This window comes from Rhinopithecus bieti, unplaced genomic scaffold, assembly GCF_001698545.2.
Source record: "Rhinopithecus bieti isolate Rb0 unplaced genomic scaffold, ASM169854v2 scaffold_84002, whole genome shotgun sequence".
Taxonomy (NCBI): domain Eukaryota; kingdom Metazoa; phylum Chordata; class Mammalia; order Primates; family Cercopithecidae; genus Rhinopithecus; species Rhinopithecus bieti.
In genome coordinates this window covers 666,095-672,094 of record NW_016841755.1, presented here as the reverse complement: position 1 = coordinate 672,094, position 6,000 = coordinate 666,095, and positions in this window count along the sequence as shown.

The window sequence follows — 6,000 nt, the reverse complement described above, 5'->3', positions numbered from 1 at the left end:
CCACTACTTTAATCAATAAAAAAGTGTGTTGGCTCACAAATTTGTCATCCAGACATAAAGGAAGCTTCAGAATTTATTGACTCAGGAGTTGAATGTTAGTATCGAGGACCTAGATTTTTCTCATCTGCACTTCATTTCTCAATGCCCGATTCAACATCAGGCTGTAGTAAGATGGCTAGAGTGATTCCAGGGATAACATCTAGAGAGAAAAAAGAGAACTCCTTTTCTTACGATTTTTCTCTTAAGAGAAAAGGAACTTCCCGGCCGGGCGCGGTGGCTCAAGCCTGTAATCCCAGCACTTTGGGAGGCCGAGACGGGCGGATCACGAGGTCAGGAGATCAAGACCATCCTGGCTAACATGGTGAAACCCCGTCTCTACTAAAAAAATACAAAAACTAGCCGGGCGAGGTGGTGGGTGCCTGTAGTCCCAGCTACTCGGGAGGCTGAGGCAGGAGAATGGTGTAAACTCGGGAGGCGGAGCTTGCAGTGAGCTGAGATCCAGCCACTGCACTCCAGCCCAGGCGACAGAGCGAGACTCCGTCTAAAAAAAAAAAAAAAAAAAAAAGGAACTTCCCAAAAGCCCCCAGCAAGCATACCTTCACATCCCATGGCCAGAGGTGGCTCACATATGTACCCTAAGCTAAGCACCGCAAACAGGAATGGGATTGCCTGTAGGCCTCAGAGACCACCTGGATCTTGGGAAGGTGTCAGCTCTACCTGTGGCACTTGGCTGAGTGGGAAAGGGATGGAAACATGAATAAAGTAAGAATTGGGAAGGAAAAGGAGAAATGGATCCAGGGTAGGAAGCCAATAGTTGTAGTTATCTCAAACCAATATGATTGATTTCATCTTTATAAATGTGATGACCTAATTTAATACATTCAATCAATGAAGTAAAAGAAAGTGCAAGGACAGTATGACATCTGTCTGTCTGTGTTGAGATTTGAGAGATAATACCAAGAACATGCGGTGACTGGGTCCTCACTGCTACCGTCTTTCTGTACCTGGATGCTTCCTAGCAAGGGACTTCAACTTAAGAACAAAGAGGATCCCAACTTGTAACTGCATTATACACACCCCAGGCGCACACATAAGTTGCTTTCTAATTATTCCTCTTTAAGAAATTGTTTGTAGAATATTTATCTATGTATAAATGGAAAAATAGAAAATTAAAATAAAAATAAGTAACACCACGTATTGAGTCTACTGCATGCTAGGTGCCGTGCTAAGTGTTCTACATATATTGCCATTGTGCTGCCAACAACTCTGCAATAAAGATGTTCCCATTCCTACTTTACAGCTAAGGAAACCAAGGCTCAGAGAAATAACATATTTTGCCCAAGATTATCCAACTGGTAAAATCTGGAGTCCGAATTTGAACCAGAGTCCACTCAACACACTTTCACCTCTACACCAGTGCTTTTTGAGTTTGCTGCACATTAGAATCACTTCAGGAACTTAAAAAAAAATTCCCAGGTGATACCCCATAGCAAGAAAATTAGAAAGTCGGGCAGGGGAAGAGGAACCCAGGCATCAGTGCTTTTTAAAGTCCCCAGGTAATTCCAATGTGGAGGAAAGTTTGGGAACCATTGTGCTATATTATGTTGCCTCTTTAGCCAGGAATTTAAACCAGAATCTTTTCTTCCAAGGCCAAGAGCAGTGAATGATAACATATGGGCTTATGGTATATACTCTCATTCCCAAGTGATCCTCTTCCTCAGGAGTTCTGCTTTAGGGTAACTAATTTCAAGTTTCCCTTTCACTGCATTTCTCACCCATCCAGAGCTAAAAATATTACAGGAGACTTTTGTCAACAAGAAGAATGGACACCTGAACCATCTCAGAAGAACTTTTGAATTCATGATCAATGGCGTGTTTTCCCTAATTAGGATCAATGATCAATGGTGTGTTTTCCCTAATTAGGATAAAAAAGCAAGAAAAAATAATAAGTTTAATTTTCTTCTTACAAAGTAATCACTCAGACTCAACTGGAATTTAGAGAGCATTTAATTTCTGGCCTCATTTTTTTTTTGCTTTGTAATTTTATTTTAATATAATTTTGGACTTACCATAAAACTTATTAAAAGGACAAAGAACTTCCATGTACCCCTCACCCAGATTCTATAATTATTCACATTTTACCATATTTTATGGTTTATGCATATTTTTGGTGAACCACCACAATGCAATTATCAAAATCAGGTTATAATACTTCTCTCTAATAATCAGACCTTACTCATATTTTTGCACGCATTTTTTTGTCTTGTTCCCCTGTATTTTTTACAAATAACCTCCAAAAAGGTTTATAGCTGAAAGTTATAGATAAAGCATAAAGTGAATAGTAAAATGAGAAGCCTTAATTCAACTGTTACTAATTATATTAAGTGTTAGTGACCAAGCCTTCTATTTAAAAGGAAGAGATTACCAGAATGGATTAAGAGGCAAATCTCAGCTATCTGCCATCTATAAGATGTTTGTTAAATTAAAAGATATATTTAAATGTCTTCTGGCCTCTATTTGCTCCTAATAAGCAATTAGAGGCCATTCAGATCTTTGCTTACCATTATGTTTCCTTATATGTCGTTTGTCATTTTTGCTGTCTGCTTTAAAGAATTTCTTTATTTTTGGTTTTCCATAATTTGTGATATGACTAGACACGATTTTCATCTGATTTTTCCTGCTCGGCACTTTCTGACCTTTAGAAATCTGTAAGTATATGTCTTTCACAAAATGTGGAAGTTTGGGACCATTATTTTTCCAAATAATTTTATTTTACTCTGTTTCTCTTGGTTTCCAATTAAATATGTCACACCTTTTGATATTATACACAGCTCACCAAACCTCTGTCCTCTTTTTCCATTATTTTTTCTCTGACCTTCAGGTTGATAAGTTCTGTTGATCTATTTCCCATGTTCCCTGATTCTTTCTTCTGTCACATCCACCCTTCTGTTAAAATCATCTTGTGATTTATTTCAGATATTATATTTTTAAGTTCTCAAATTTTATTTTTTTCCTTATAATTTCTGTTTCTGATGAGATTTCCTATTTGCTTATTTATTACAGGTGCATTTTCCTTTATGTCTTTAAGCACAGTTATAATAGCTACTTTGAAATTTTGTCTGCTGATTCGAATATCTGGAGTATCTTGAGGTTAATTCTCATTAATTTTCCCATTTGTTTTTATTATGACTCATGTTTTCTTATTTCTTAAATGTCTAGTAATCTTGTGGTTGTATCCTAGACATTTGAGAAATACGCTGCAGAGATTCCTGATTCTATGATGTTCCTCTGACAAGCAGTAGAGGGTTTTTTGTTTCTTTGTTTTGTTTTAACAGATAGTTCCTTTGGCTGTATTCACACTCCAAACATTTTCTCTCCTTTCATGGGGAGCAACTAAAATCTCATATAGTTGTGTAGCCTTTGCTGAAAGGATTGAATCTGCCTCACACATGCATGGTTCAGAGATCAACCAGTGATTTAGGCAGAGTATGCTGAATTCGTTGCTTTTTCTCTGTTGATCTCTCCTTTTCAGAGCCCTCTCCCCTTACTTTTACCTGCTAAAGTATCCCTGAACTCTGCCTTCTGGGACTGAAAGTGGGATTTTAAATAAACTATAGATGGCTTCCTTTATTTGGTTACTATTATTTAAAATTTGAAGGAAGCGTTGGTCATTTTGGTGACTAGTCATTTTGATGACTAAGTGTCATTTAAACTTTCATTTCCTTTAAATTAACATTTTTTGTCATTCCATTCAAATGCCTACTTACAATGGCAATAAGAATATGCTATGAACACTTAACCTCCCACACTAGAATTTTAAATCTGAGTTCTTTTCGAATGCTGTTGTGGTGAATTTCAGTGTGGGAGGTGAGATGATTTAAAGCTTTAGATTTTCTGTTATAGTCAAAGGCATAATTTATCTGACATCTTTTTTCATCCTGCATAAGGAATAACACTAGAATAATGTTTTTAAATAACGTGTCCACATAATGACATTTTTTTCTTTTCAATTCTATCCAAACTAAAATAGCTCCAAAGTATTTACTTATCATAACTGTTAAAAAAGTATACTTGCCAGGCGTGGTGGCTCATGCTTGTAATTCCAGCACTTCGGGAGGTCGAGATGGGTGACCTCCACTTGAGGTCAGGAGTTTGAGACCAGCCTGGCCAGCATGGTAGAACCCCATATCTACTAAAAATACAAAAAAGTAGCTGGGTGTGGTGGTGGGCGCCTGTAATCCCAGCTACTCGGGAGGCTGAGCCAGGAGAGTCACTTGAACCTGGGAGGTAGAGGTTGAAGTGAACCAAGATCACACCATTGCTCTCCAGCCTGGGCAACAAGAGTGAAACTCAAGAAAGAGAGAAAGAGACAGAGAGAGAAAGGAAGGAAGGAAGGAAAAGGAAAGGAAAGGAAGAGGAGGAGGAAGGGGAAGAAGAAGAAAAGAAGAGAAGATAAATTATACTTATTACACCTGCCATCATTTCTCTTCTACATCACACTGGGAATTAAAAAGAATGCATTATTTTATTGCTTCAGAAAATCTCCTGCATTCTTGTCTTTGTGTTTTATCAATTTATTAGGGCTTTGGACAGCTGAGCAAAGTATAGAACATATCCAACCCAACCTCTGCCTTACAAGAACTTAATTCTTAAAGAAGAAAGTTTTCTCAACATGGTAAAGAGGAAGATGAGCTTTCTTACTTGTTAAGTGCTCTGCAATATAGAATGTAGATGTTACATAGTTGGTCAGTGGAAGAGCAGAAGGAATATGTGCTACTGTTAGGACTTGGTTTAAGTTTTTCTGCGTTATGAAAGGCAGTAGTATTACAGATCATTAACATAGTTATGCTAGATCTAACCATTGTGCATTAAGATAGAAACAAGTATTTTATTTTGTCTTGTATAATCAAGACCTCAAATCATGATTTTTTTAGCCATTACATGTACAATTAATATTCAAACTTGATGTGAAAATAACATTAAAATAACAGATAACACAATTCATTTAAAAGTAGACATTTAAAATAGTATAGTACACTTTTTTTTTTCTTTTTTTAAGAGACAGGATCTCCCTATGTTGCCCAGGCTGGTCTCAAAACTCCTGGGATCCTCCTGCCTCTGCTTCCCAAAGTGCTAGGAAGGATTATTACAGGCATGATCCACCACGCCCAGCCATTAAAATAGTATAGTATACTATCTACTAAACTAGATTGTGTTTAAAAGTCATTTGGCCCTCTCATGAAACAGTGAGTTTGGGGATTTGTTTTTAAGTGAAGACAGATATCTGTAGAAGTGAGAAGCCAGATAAAATAGCATTTGTTTTCTTTGGTGAGCTTTCTCCTTACTCTGCTTCTTCTAAGAACTTTGTTGAGCATGCCTTAAGGGTCAGGTGCTGGGCTTCGTAATCTCCTCAGCTTAACTTCTTGTCACCTGCAGGAATGGCAGAGCAGTGTCATCTAACTCTGTCTTCTGATTGCTCAAGAGGAATCGTGTGTGTGTGTGTGTGTGTGTGTGTGTGTGTGAAATATTCCAGTTTGGGAATGTTGGCTTCCCATTCAAAAGTGCTTAGGACATCGTGAAAGCCACATCAGCGGGGGTGAGGGAGCCAGTGCAGGGCTCCTGGGCTTCTGGTTTGTGGCCTCTGAATGAAGGTGTGGCCCCTGGTAAGATACAAGCACTGCTGGGAAGCCTAACACATTGAACAGTTATTAGCTATTGACACCTCTGCATGGCTTGTTTTCTGTGCTTCTCCCCAGCACTAGCTGCTCCAAGAAGGTTTCAAACTAGGAACAATGTGAAGTGGAGAGCATAAAGACAAGAGAAGTCCAGGAAGGGTATAGCACACCTGGTAGGGAAGACCCCAAAAATCGCAGCTGCAGAGTCAAGAGGAAGATGTTAGCAATCATACTGATCACCTAATGTGTGCAGCACACCCCACTGGATGCCTGAAATGCAGAGATTAGTAGGACATGGTCTCTGATATTATAGAGCTTGAAGTTT